Consider the following 14,253-nt stretch of genomic DNA (forward strand, 5'->3'; position numbering starts at 1 on the left):
TGAACTGTGTGCTACAGTACATCTATTTAGTTTATAGATTTCCAAGTCTTGTTGTTTTTCTCACAGGCTGAATTCACTAAGTTAGATGAAGAGGTAATTAATAATTTCAGAGTAGTGATGTTAAATGAGGCTTCACTGAAGAAATAATCTATGAATTCGTCTTGAAGACTGAGCATGTGCCACATAAAAATTGAATTTGGTTGTAAACTTTCTTCCGCAAGATATTTGATTGCACTGTGAAGCTCCAAGACTGTGGACCAGGGGGCGGAACCAGTGACTGGTTGACAAGAATTAGTCATAGAGAGTATGGAGGACCCAGGGCAATGGACCCAGAGATGGTGAACAGGAAGTAGTAGAGAGGGATTTAGAGATTCGCAGTCTATTTTTTTTTCTCGGTATGAGGCATGTGGAGAGACACTTCTGCTGGGTGTCTGGTAAGAGGGGGCAAGGTCGTCTGGTCACTCCTCCACTGCCTCTTTGACCCCAATGTCTGACTCCAGAGTCTTGATTGGTAATAGAACAACTTAGATAAAAAACCAACAGATTTCTGTTCTGTAAAATGTTCCTAAAGCCCACGAATGTTGCAATTTCAAGAGAAGGTGATTCTGGCTGGGCAGTGATGGTGCATGCATGCCTTTAGTCCCAGCACTCGGGAGGCAGAGGCAGGAAGATCTCTGTGGGTTCGAGGCCAGCCTGGTCTACAGAGTGAGTTCCAGGACAGCCAGGGCAACACAGAGGAAATGTGTCTAGAAAAATAAGCAAACAAATAAAAAAAAAAGAGAAGGTGATCTTAGGGTATGAGTGGTTTGTATAATGAATGAGACAGTGATAAGATGGTGATAGCCTAACTTCTTATGTTTTCAATTTCCATTACAGAGTAAGGAAAAAAACTAAGCAGTAGGGAAACATTCTAGAAAGCTTAGAGTTATAATACATCAGAAAAAGGAATGGTTACTGTGTTATAGAGCACTCTGGCAGTCTTTAGGAGAAACGATGCTCGCCCTAAAAATGAAGAGTTGAGTACGTGGGGAAAGCATAATTGTTTATTGCAATAATGCTGTGTGTACCCAGAAAGGGGAATGTCACGTGGGAACCGATATACACTAGGCTCAGTACAGGTTAAATAGAGTTTATTAGGAGAGATTACACTTGCAAAGAGGCTGCTACAGGTTCCAGCTCCAAGGATCCTCCCAAGCTGATTCCTGTGGGCTGGCCAGCAACAAGAGAAAGAGAGCTCAAGCCTTCAAAGTCAGCCTAAATCCTCCCCTTCTGTCCGCACCTGTGACCACGCCCAAATAGGCGTGGTCAGCGCCAAAGGTGGGTGGTTGGATCTCTTGCTACAGGGAAGAATGTTAAAGAGAGGATCAATCAATAGGGTCAAATGTCGTGGAGCTTGCCTAGACAGGCTTCTTCAGAGATAGAACCACACACACACACACACACACACACACACACACACGCACACACACACGCACACACGCAGAGTCATACTTTGGTCAGTGGAAGACTGCATTTACAGCAGTGATCTCAGAGGACCATATTTCCCACGACATCACGACCATCTTAGCTTGTGTAATCATGCGCTATATTGTTTGCACAGTGACAAAGTTATGTCGACACGTATCTCAGAATACATGCTTGCCAGTAAGCAACGTGTGACTGCATCAGAGAGCATTTATTAACAGGACCGGATTCACGTGATTATAGAGATAAGAAGTCCCAAGACACTCTGTCTGGGAGCCAGAAACCCTGGAGAGTGTGAATGTGACGGGGAGAGAGTCAGGAGCACCAATGTCTGGTGGCAAGATAAAGTGGATGGTCCAGCCCAGGAAAGGGTGGGGGAGGGATGGAGGAGAGAGACAGGGATATTCCTCTATCGTTCTATTCTATCAGTGCATTCAGTGGGTTGTTCTTCTTTATGTAGTCTGCCAGTTGAAAAACTAATCTCACCTGGAAGTGTCCCCAACCCCCACACCTAGAAACAATTGTTTACCAGACCTCTTAGGTGTCCTGTGGCCCAGAATAGTGGTGACACAAAGTAAAACATCACAGAACTCGTTATGATAAAGACTGAAGAGAGATCATCACTGCTATTTGGAGACTGCTTTCACTGGGGGAAGGGGTGGGTCTCAGGATAAGCAGATGTGTATGAGTTAGGATTAAATGGGGAATGAAGACAGTGGGTGGAAAGACAGAAATAGCTTCCATCTGGAAACCTGGGTGTTTGCCAGGGAGCCAGTGGTGTTGAGTAGTAATAAATCATGCACCTATTAATGGGTGATCAATGAGAAGAATATTCCATGAATAGAATTTTAACCATTTGAGGAAATTTTATGGTATTTTTGAGACTCCAGATGCCTTTCAATGGAGGGTTTGACAGGGAATTTGAGCTGCTGGGAGGCACTAGTGTGTCAGCACCGTGACTTTCAAAGCTTTTTGACTGTGGTCCTCAGTAAATAGGTGATTTTTAGTTATGCCCAATGTGCGTGTGTGTGTGTGTGTGTGTATACATATACATATATATGTATATATATATTTAAACACATTAGCAACAACTTCCTTAGTATAGTACAGACACTGATATTTTCCTTGTTAATTTCATTTTTGAAATTTCTTTGTTTAACTTTTATTGATTCTTTTCAGAGTTCACATCGTGTATCCCGATCCAGCCCATTCCCCCATCTGACCTTTATCCTTGCAACCTCCCACTCAAAACAAAATTTAAAAGAAAACCCCAAAACCAAACAAAGAAAGCAAGACAAAATAAAAACAAAAGTCAAAACAGAAAAACAAAACCAGAAAACAACCAAAACCAAACCAAATCACCAACCAACCAACCAACCAACCAACCAACCAACCAAAAACAACCAACCAAACAATAATCAGGAGAAGAATGAGTCGTACACTTTTCCCTTTACTTGTTTCCTTTTCCCTTGCCCCGAGTCTGATTCAAGACCTCTGGCTTCTGCTGCACCACACGAAAAGGTCTCTCACTGGGGCGCCTCTTGAGTACCCTGTAGTTCCGTGTCGTGGAGATCCTGCTGTTTTGGATCTGCAGGTTGGTCTCCTTCACACACTCCAGCAGTTCATAGATAATGGTGGGCCAGCTCACGACCCGGTTCTGGGCCTGGGCGGTGTCGCTCTTCCGTTTCAAGTTACGTGTGTATGGAGACATGAACCATGAAAGTCACCAAACCCATGTGGAGTTTACCGGAGGAAGGGATGAGGGGACAAGAGGGGGTGGGGGCAGAAGCGGAGAAGGGGGAGAGAAAGAGAGATGAGGAGACAGAGGGCGGAGGGAGAGAGCAAACTTTTGGAGGTGCTCACTTGAAAGGGGAGCTTTCGCACGCTTACTGAGTCTGAGTCCTCACAGGGCCCTGTAATGTGTGATGCAGCCACTACGTGGCCGAGCATCACAGGGACCTTTGAGCTGTCCAAGTATCTGCCTGAATGCTGGTGTGTGTGTGTGTGTGTGTGTGTGTGTGTGTGTGTGTGTGTGTGTGTGTGTGTGCGCGCGCGCGCGCGCGCGTGAGCGCGTCCCACCCATCATCAGGGGGCGGGGCCAGCATAACGCTGAGGTTCCCACCAGCCTCCCCAGTTGTCACCACCACCCAGATGAGCTCTCCAGCACTGCTTTGTCTAGCCCACCTGATGCAGCCTGAAGCGAGGAGCAGGGCCAGTTCTCATGTTCTAGGTTCAGGCTCACCCACTCCCCCCCACCCCCAGGCACGGTGGGTGCAGTGCTCTCTCTCTCAATTGCTGTAGGGGGCATATGAGGGGAGGTGGGGTCGGCCCTCTTGCTCTCTCGCCATCAGGGCAGGCTCACTTACATCCCCCAACAAGAGGGTCAGCTTGGTGTGCTATCCAGGTAAGGTGCCCGCCCATGGTGAGGGGTGGAGCCGGGGGCACTCATTCTCTGGCTGCACTATCCGTTGATGAGCAGGGTCAGTTATCCCGGGGCCAGTGAGGGGCTGGGCCAGCTCATGGTGCCTCTAGGATTTCAACACCCTCAGTTCCTGTGACCACTCCCCAACACGGCCAATGGACATAAACACGGGAAACAGGCATCGACACAAACCCCAGCTGCAGCAGGACCGCGGACACAGACACAGCTCTCGGCAGCGGCACGGCCCTCGGACACAAACGTGGTCTCAGGTGGCTGACCACACCCCAGGCATCTGCATGGTCCTCCGTGGCAACGGGGGGCCTGGACATCATCGCAGACCCTGGCTGCTGTAGAGCCCGCCACTGACCGACCCAGACAGCGTCCTTTCCGGGCCTGGATGATGTCATGGCTCCGGGTGCAGGCCAGATCAGCATGGCCCCTGCAGCATCGCTGTCCCCTGGACACCCACATGGCCAAAGGTTGTGGCCCTGGAACCCAGGCATCCCTGTGGTCTCCGTCTCCGGGGGCAACATGGGCCGAGGACATCAACACAGATCCTGACTGTGGCTGGATCACTGGCATGGTCCTCAGCAACAGGCTAGACCTGGATGTCACCACGGCCTTCGGTGGCAGCGCAGGCCACTCGGATCCGCACAGCCCACACAGCATCATGGCCCTAGGACCCTGATCTGCTTCCAGGCGGTGGCCCAGACCACAGCCCTCTGCAAGACCCACAGCGTGGATGCGAGCCTCAGACCCCACGCCCTCTCGGATGCTTCGGGCTCTCCCGCCAAGACTGGTTCTTGGAAGCAGCCGGGCTGGAAATGATCCTGGACTCAGGTTGCTAGCAAGCCATTCACAGCCTGTCGCTCACACCCTCACCTCTTCAGATCTCTCCCTAACCCTGAACCCGTCCACCTCTCTCTCTTCCGTCTCCCCGCCCTGTACTGCTCACCACAACGGCGTCTGACTGCCCCACTGGTGGCAGCTCATAGCTGATCCCAGCCCAGCCAGCAGCGTGGCATGGTTACCGAGCTGTTGCTGTGTCCAGGCCCTGGGCTAGAGACCCCAGAAAGTGTTCGGTTGAGCCCTGCTCCACTGCCAGCCACGCGACAGATGGGGAGCTGCTGCTGTTGCTGTGTCATGCATGGCCTTGGGCTCACTGATTTCATTTTTTGATAATTATGATTTCTTATGTATAATACATTTCAAGTCTGGCCTTTATCAGTCTGAATTTTGATTGTCCAAGATTTATTTTGACCATGGAAAGGATTATATAACCTAAAAGCATTTTGAGCATTTATAAAACTTTTTATTAGTTATCTAACTTGCAACTTATTTTTCAAACTTTCTAAGCATATTTTTAAGTGAAACAAAAATAAGCTCTTCTAGAGGATAGTTGTCCTGTGCCCCTTTAATCCAGCGGGATACTGGATTAATCCAGCCAGTTGAACAGTGAGTCTCATTTGTAAGCTTAACTTGTATTTTCTGAAGCTTTTTAAATGGAGGTTAACAAATTTAATATATTTGATTTTCTTTAAGTTCTTCCAATGCCTTACTAGGTAAACTATTAGTTTATCAAAAAAGCCCCCTTTAGAATTGGACTATTATAAGTCTAATAAATTATACTTAGAAATGGATCAAAATCTCAGGCTCCTCTGGGCACATCTGTGATATGAAAAAATAACCTCCAAACTTAGTAATGTAGTCTCCTAAATCTCTCTGGAAAAGAATGAACAATTTTGATTATGTTATTAAACAATTTACCAAAGAAATTTTATTTATTTACTAGAATATATGTTTTTAAAAATTAAAATAATTTTTCATAGATACATGCAATAAGATATGATCATATCCTCTCCTATTTCTCCCCTCCAACTCATGTAATTTTAACATGTTCTCCTTCCAAGTTCATATTGTCTCTTAATTTTTATTTTTTTTGCTAACCCACCAAGTCCAATTAGTGTTACCCATATATGAATGGGTATGAGGCTATCCAGTGTGGCATGGAAACCTACCACTGACTACACCCCAAAAAGAGTGGCTTTCCCTGTCCTAGTAACCATCATCTACCAATACCTCTTCAGCAAGGGGTGGGGGGCTAGAGGGTATTTCCCGCCACCTATGCCAGAATTTTGGCTCTGTGCCGGTAACAACAGCTGCTGTGAGTTCATGAGTGCAATGGCTGTCTGTGGTTATATATTATTTATGATTTATTAAAGCTTGCCTGAGGATTCAGGAAACAAAGTCAGCCACAAGCCATGGAGACCAGGCAGTGGTGACACACACCTTTAATCTCAGGACTCAGGATTAAGAGGTAGATGGATCTCTCTTAGTTCAAGGGCACACTGACTACACGAAATTGATCCAGTCCCAAAAGAAACAGCTCACACAAAAGGTGATCCCAGCACCTGACATCACACACCTTTAATTCCAGCACGAGGGAGGTGGAGACAGGAGGATATGTCTGGGCGGAGAAAGGAATGTAAGAAGGAGGAAACCGGAACTGAGAGCCTCTGAGGATTTGTGGATGACAGGATCGCTGTTTCAGCTGGGTGGAGGTGAGGTCTACTGCTTTTTGTCTCTGAGCTTCAGCTTGAAGCTTGAACCCCATGTCTGTCTCTGGGTCTTTCATTTTTCGTGTTATAGCTGTGTCGTTTCTCAAAGACAGCATTTCACAGCACTTCTCCCCCTCCTCTTGCTCTTACAGACTCTTAGCCTCTTCTTTGTCATGTTCCCTGAGTCTTGGTGTGTGTATTCGTGTGGTGTATGTGTGTGTGTGTGTGTGTGTGTGTGTGTGTGTGTGTGTGTGTGTGTGTGTGTGTGATTGATAAAGATGTCTGAGTTGGGGCTGAACACTCAGCCTATTTTTTTCTCAGCACTTGGACCATTTACGCATCTCTGCATGGACTACCGCCCACTGCAACAAGACCGCTTCTCTGATCATGTGACTATTCAGTTCTCCCAGCAGCACTGGCGGACAGACTGCTCTTAACCTGTGGTATGTTTTCAGTGGCTTTGTCAAAAGTCACACTTGGGATCCCAGCACTCGTGAGGCTTGCCAAGAGCTCAAGGCAGTGAGACTTTGTCTCAAAACACCAATACCCAAACCAACGGAAAGTAGTATTAGCAGGATCTCTTGTGTCCCGTATTAGCCTCGAACTCACTACATGACCTTCAATATGATCTTCATCCTCTGTCCCCTCTGCTTTCCCTTCCGAGTGCCGGGGTAACAGGCATATGCCTCATGCTAGGTTTACATGGGGCTGAAAATCTAACACGGGGCTTTGTGCACAGTAGGTGAGCACACTGCTGCCTGAACCACATTCCAGGGCCCCCAAATAATAATTTTTAGGTTTTACTTATTTTGTATGCCCAAATGTACGTCTGTGGACCACATGTGTGCCGTGACTGCTGAGGCCAAAAGAAGGTGTTGGATTCCCTGGGACTGGACCCACACAGATGTCTGTGAGCTGAGAATTGAACCTGGATTCTTGGGAAACAGACAGTTCTCTTAGCCGTGGGGCCATCTCTCCCGGCCCCACCCAAAGGTATTTTTGCAGAGGTAGTTCAGCTATGTTGCTAAGGCTGGTATCAAATTCCAAGGCTCAAGTGCTTGTCCTACTTAAGCTTGCTGAGTAACTACGGGTGTGTGATGCTTGTCTTGTCTCTCAGTGTGTGTGTGTGTGTGTGTGTGTGTGTGTGTGTGTGTGTGTGTGCCTGGGTCACACTAGGCTGGTTTGGAATTCATAATCCTTCTTCTCATCGTGAGCACTGAGACTAAAGATGTGTAATACTAAGCCTGGATCTCGAAGATTGTGTAAACCACACATAGGGAGAGGCTGGTCTCGGATTTGACCTGATTCATGCATGGCCCATCATTCCTGCAGTTTATTTGTGTTGTAGGGTTTCAATTGTTGTGACCGACACCAAGAGTAAAAGTAACTTGGGGAGTAAAGGGTTTATTTAAACTTCTGTGTCTCAATCATAGCCCATCAAGAAGAGAAGCCAGGCCAGGGCCTCAAGGCAGGAGTCTGCGTGTTGATAATAAATGGTAATAAGTGATGTGTTGTCTCCTCTCTGACTGTTTCCTGCTGACAGAACCTGGAGGCAGGGACTGAAGCAGAGGCCATGGAGGGGTGCTGCTCACTGGCTTGCTCCTCCTGGCTTGCTCAGTCTGCTTTCTTACAGAATACAGGACCACCTGCCCAGCAGGAGCGCTACCCATAATCAACCATTACCACCCACACCAATCATTGATCAAGACAACCCTACATATTTACCAATATGCCAATATTGACATTTTCTCAATTAAGATTTATTCTTCCCAATTATGTGTAGGTCTGGGTCAACTTGAAGAAACAGCCAGCACACTGTACAGATCTAAATCATACCTCATGTTCCTAGAAAATAGAGCATTATACAAAAACAACATTCCAAAGAAACAACTAGAATACAGTTGTGGATACCACACCTATGCAACTTGTAGTCTCCTGAGTGTTCCAAGGAGCCATCTGCTTCATAGGGAAGTCCTAGAAATCCGGCTCATCCACTTGCACCTGTGTAAGCCACGCTAGCTTTGGAATCTCTATCATAGTTCCTCTAAGTGTTAATGCTTCAAAGTACAGTTGCAGTCCTTTGGTGTTTTGTTTTCCTTCCTCAAATGCTCAGAAATGTGGTAAAGCCAACATAAACCACATAAACTATCTTAGTAAGACCAAAATATAATACATTTAGTACATTAAAAGCTCAATTTTCTTATCTTCTCAGCTCTTAAAGAAATATTTGAATTAAAAAATGTTATAGCCATCCAGGTGTGGTGGTGAACACCTTTAATCCCAGCACTTGGGGGGCAGAGGCAGGTGGGTCTTTGAATTTGAGGCCAGCCTGGACTACAGAGTGAGTTCCAGGACAACCAGGGCTCTCTAACACAGAGAAACCCTGTCTTGAACCCCCCCATGTTTATTTAATGCTATTAGCTAATCAAAACAGATCCTTTAGGAGACTTGATAATGTAGTTGATTAATTCCCTCCAGTGATGCAATCAATCAATCAATCAATCAATCAAGGAGGAGTGAAGGAAAGGCTCAGCTTTTTAATTTAAAGTAATTGAATCTCACCTCAATTATGCATTTTCCACTTAATGCGCAGAGCTAAACTATCATGTTCTCCAGTGTGGCCCATGCTTCACATGTTGTCACAAGAACTCTGTTGTGACCATTTCAGGCCAGATGTTTGGGGCTGGGACTGAATCTGCTTTTGCAGATGTGGTCCTTCTCCCCACAGAGATTTGGTGTAAGCTTGTATATTTCATAGTCTGTGACGACAGGATCCTCATGATCATCCAGCTTTAAGATGGCTGAAAGTTTACATGCTATAGTTTCCAGCTCGTTACAACCTTTGTTGAGCTGTTTTCCTCTAATTAAAAATCAAGAAGTGTGAATGTCTACTATGTTGACGGTGTTTCTACATTTCTCATACTATCACAGTGTGCCTTCAAGCATTTAAGCATTTCAAGTATTCATGATAATTTAATTCGTTCTAAATAAATTTGCCCCAGGCCAGAGGTCAAGGACAAAAGGCTTGACATGAGACGTGTTTTTCAAGTTTCACGAGTGTAAGGAAGATGGAGCAACGCACAAGTTGGGCCGAGGAAGGGACTGACTTGTGCCTTGTCAGCAAGCCAGCGTGAGGACTTCGACCTTGGCTGTGAAATGGCAACAACTGAGGTGGAAGCCAGCAGAATCAGATGGGACGCAGGACCTCAGTTCAGTTGTGAGCTCTGTTTTCAACCCCGACAGCCTCAGGAACAAAAAACGTTCCCATGAGTTTGATAGTTTGTAGCGGGGGCCCATAGTCTGAGGTGTGTGCCTGGATTTGAGCTGGCAACTAGGGGATGACCGGACTTCTGCAATGATTCTCACTTGATTTTCAACAGAGGCAAAAGCTGGGCTCTGAGGGCCTCAGGAGACAGCTCAGTCAGCAAGCACTTGCTATGCAAGTGTGAGGACTTGAGCTCACTCTCCAGGATCCCTGTGTTAGAGAAGTCCGGGTGTGGTGGCGCGGGCTTGGGATGTCAGTGCCGCAGAGCTGGAGACAGGCTGATCCCCGGAGCTTCTTGACCAGCCAGCCTAGGCTGCTGGGCAAGTTCTAGGCCGGTGAGAGATCCCGTTTCCAAATGGTGAGTGGACAATGACAATGCTTAGTGAGCAGCACCCGGGGTTGTCCTAGGGCCTCCACACAAGCAGAGAAGTGGCACTACTTGACTTTCTTACATCGGACGTCGAGATAGTTCTGATTTCAAACCCCTCTGTGAAAAGAAAGAAAAAGACAGCGAAGATTCTCTTCAAGTTGCATTTTATTCGGCGATGGCAGTGTTATGATGCAACCAGGACAATGAGGCTCTGTTTACCCCGTGACTTAAAACAGCGCGAGGCTTAGATAGTGACCCAGAGGACACCCTTTGACAATAGGAGCGGAAGGGAGTTTCACACAGCCCAGCAGTTTTGTGACATCGCTTTGCTATCTGTTCTCCCCAAAGGAAGGAACGATCCTCAGGCTTCTCCAGACAAAGCGTGTCCAGCAGCGTGGGCTGACGCTACAATGCCAGGGTATGTCGGAACGAAAACCTAGATCAGGGTTCGTCATCTCTGGACACAGGTCAAGTCCAGCCCATGCTGTAATTTTATAGATAGCTTTATTTGTGGGCGGGGGTGTGGTTAAGCGGTAGAGCGCATGCTTAGCATACCAAGGTCATGGTCTTATTGGAACACAGCTTAGTCTATCCCTTTACTATATATATACCTGTGTGTGTGTGTGTGTGTGTGTGATGTAAGTTATACATGTAATTTTTAGACTATATTTTATTTATTTGGGGGAGAGGGTGGCATGTGCCTTGGCAAATGAGTCCAGAGGACAACCTATGGGAATGTCTTCTTTCCCCACACTGAGAGGTTCCTGGGATCAAACAGATTGTCATTAGGTTTGGTGGCAAGCACATTTACCTACTGAGATAAACTTCTGACCCTAAAATTTGCATTTACAATTAAGATGTGTGTGTATATATGTGTTTGTGCGTCTGCCACACGTATGCCAGTGCCTGGGGCGGGAGTCTCAATCTCCTGGAGTATAGTTACAGTTACCTCTAGGCTTCCCGTTGTGGTGCTGAGAGCCAAACTTAGGTTCTCTGGAAGAATACTCTTAACTGCTGAGTCCTCTCCCCGGCTCCCTTTTTACTTCAATGGCAGAAGTGATTAGTGTGGCAGAGATTAGGTGCCACAGAGTTAAAAAAAAAAAAAGAGTTACAATGTGGCACCTAAGAGAACCTGGTGGTCCCTATCTAGCTGGTGTGAAAGGACAGGGTCAGGGGTCTTCAACTCTGTTCACATCTCCAAATGGTAACGTGATTGCTGCTGATAAGGACAAATACAGGAAAATGAATTTCATGCGTGAGAAAATGAGCAGGAAGCCATGACGTACCCGGGATCTAAACAGCGCTTGGAGATTGTTGCAAGCCATCTCTATAGCCAGTGGTGCTGCCTGGTTCCCAAAGCCGGAAGAATGAGTTTACCTCCTAAACCCTTTTCCCCCTCACCCTGCTCCGGATCACCGGTGTGTGCGCTTGCCGGTCTCCAAAGCGGTGGCCTTAGCTCAGGCCACCAGATGTGCTGCACACTTGTCTGGAGTATGGAAACATTTCCTCACAGCTGTTGCCACCTCCAGACACTCTTTGTGGTTCTCTGTCTGACAGGGTGGCATTTTAAAGGGTCCCCAGCCCCCTGTTTATATGCTTCAGTGCCTTTCTGTGCGTTTCGAAATAAACCCAGAGTCGGAGTGTAAATTACAGAGTCCTTTGCCAGTGCTTTATTCTAGTAACATCTTTACCCCCCAGACCCCAGCTCGTTTACCACTTCCTCTGGGGCTCCTCCTGCACACAATTCCGAGTTCAGTCACAGTCAAACATCCTCACGAGGCGCTTGCTGCTTTCTTGTTACAGATGGGAGCATCCTACATCGTGGTTATATAATTATCTGTCTGGGAAGTCTGGCATTGTGAGGGCAAGGACCATGTCTTCATTAATTGAGGACCCAATAGGGAGGAACACAGATCTGGTTTCTGTTGAAAAACCACTCGCGGTGCTATGTGAGAGACTAACATTTTAAAAGTAATTATCCAAGTGTAAGCAACAGGGCTCAGGGATTTCAGGCTGAGTTCCTTTCTCCTCTACCCTGAAATTATTTGTATTGTTTTAAAGTTCTTCACCCATTCGGTGATTTGGGAACAGGACAAGCCTGTAACAATGAGACTAGAGATTTCAATGATACTATTCACAGTGGGGACAGTGCTCCTGAAGGTTGGATTGCAACTGCAAGAACCCCTCTCATCAAGAAGAAAGGGGTTTTCTGAATTTTAATGGGATGTATTTAATACACAACACTCAAAGCATGGAGGGCTCAGGAAGACTCCTGAAACCTCTAGAGCAGGGAGGATGCAGGATGTGTTACACGGAAGGAGCCCTTCGACCTGGGCTGAGAGACCTGGAATGAGGGGAGAGGCCAGCAGAGGCGGTGTTGTGAGTGAGAATATCCCCAATGTCCTTTCCCGGGCTGTGGTGGCTAATGTCATCTCCAGCTCTACAGGCCCTGGCGTCATGGATGGGACATGGCACTGTGCATGGCTTTGAGGGTTAACAGAGAGAGGAAGATCGACCCTCAAACTGGGTTCCGGCCCACCGCCTGGAAGTGAGGGGGTCCAGGGAAAGCCAGTGCTGCTGCCTGCCTCTGCATCTTGCTGAGTTGATGCGTCCATTGCTACCGCTACCATCAACTTCGCTGACACCAGTCAGTGGCTTCTCTGGCCTCCCATTGAGTACTAAAGGCCCGAGCTTCTCGGGAATCTGCCAGCTCTCAGTACCCACTTGGGATTTCTGAGTTATCCAGCTACATGGTTTGAGAAGCTACCAGGCTGTCAGCCTTCCCAGCACCAGGCAGCCCCTGTTGGACTACCCAGCCCATTCTGAGTAAGCTAATCTATTATATCTGTCTTTATAATACATATATATTCTGTTGGTTCTGCTCTGCTAGAGAAGCCTGCCAGACACAGTTTGATTCTTCTGTGATAACAGAAACTCTAAAATCATGTTGAAAAAACTCTGAGTAGGGTTGCTCAGTAGGTAGAGCCCTGTCTAGGCTCATATAAGGCGTAGCTTTGCCTAATTCCCGGCACTGTGTAGACTGGCCATGAAGGTGCACATCTGCAATCCCAGCTCTTGGGAGACGAAGGCAAGAAGATCAGGAGTTTGAGGACATCCTCAGCTACATAGTTCAAGGCCAGCCAGGGATCATGATACTCTATCAGACAACAAGAACAACAAATTTCTGTGTAGGACTTGTGTTCTGTTTTCTTTTTTGTCACTCAGAGCAGGCAGGAGCCTCTTATAGAAGCCCGGGGTTTAGTACGATGCTAGGGTAACTCGGCTCCTTGTTGGTTGAATACAAGTCTTAAGATGGGTGACTGTGTGAACAAGTTTGATATAAGGGAAAAACTGCTGTACTTTATGTATTATCTCCTGCAAAACCCACGTGTCCGTGTCAACTCTACCCCATGGTGGTGCTAGAAGGCGTTGTCGGTGTTTACGGAGTAGGGCCTAAGGGCCTTAGGTCAGAGGGGGCTTGCTCTCAAAACAGAATGCAGAATCCTGCCCCCCACTCTTCCTGTCTTCTTCCTGCTAAGGATTCAGGCACTCATATGGCGTTTGCTGTGTGTTCTGGTTTTCCCCGGGACCAAAGCAGATGCAGTCTCCCACTCTTATTGAAACTTCAAACTGTGAGCTGAATAAAATGTTAATCTTTTACATTTGTTGCCTCACGTATTTTACTGTAGTAATTAAAAACTGAAACACAGAGGTCTGGAGTGCTGTGGCCCTGTAGAGAGGGGGGATGAGTGGGCAAAGGAAACATGCAGCAGGGTCTGACAGTCTTACTGACTGTTTAACTCAAGCTTCTAGTTCACTAGTGCGTAGCCACAGCTAATACTTACGTATGGACTGAATTAACGGGGCCAGGAGAACAAGAAAAGTATTGATTTATTGAGAAGGAATTTGTGAATGAAACTTTATATTGATACTCGACATGTAATCTCCTAACTGGGAAGACTTTACCGTAGAGAGGGTAACCCCATAGCCTACTGGTCTGAAAGAAGTTCTAGAGCTGTCATCTCCTTGTCTCTTTCGTGGCTCTATCCATGGGTTGTCTTGGTGAAACTCCGACACTTTCTGGTCCTACTGTTAATGCCCAACACTTTACCACAGTTTGGGTGCTCACATAGCAAAACACATGCTTGTTGAGCAGATTTTTTAAAAGGTCATT

At 46.9% G+C, this 14,253-nt stretch overlaps 1 long non-coding RNA gene across 1 annotated transcript; it reads left to right on the forward strand.

The window, feature by feature from the left end:
- Positions 1-3,566: 3,566 nt before the first annotated feature.
- On the forward strand, positions 3,567-7,182 carry LOC121135713. Its single transcript, XR_005872811.1, has 3 exons — positions 3,567-3,868; positions 6,324-6,447; positions 6,766-7,182. It is a non-coding gene; the product is annotated as an uncharacterized LOC121135713 (long non-coding RNA).
- Positions 7,183-14,253: the final 7,071 nt, after the last annotated feature.

The sequence above is a fragment of the Mesocricetus auratus genome, unplaced genomic scaffold (assembly GCF_017639785.1).
Source record: "Mesocricetus auratus isolate SY011 unplaced genomic scaffold, BCM_Maur_2.0 Super-Scaffold_100041, whole genome shotgun sequence".
NCBI lineage: Eukaryota > Metazoa > Chordata > Mammalia > Rodentia > Cricetidae > Mesocricetus > Mesocricetus auratus.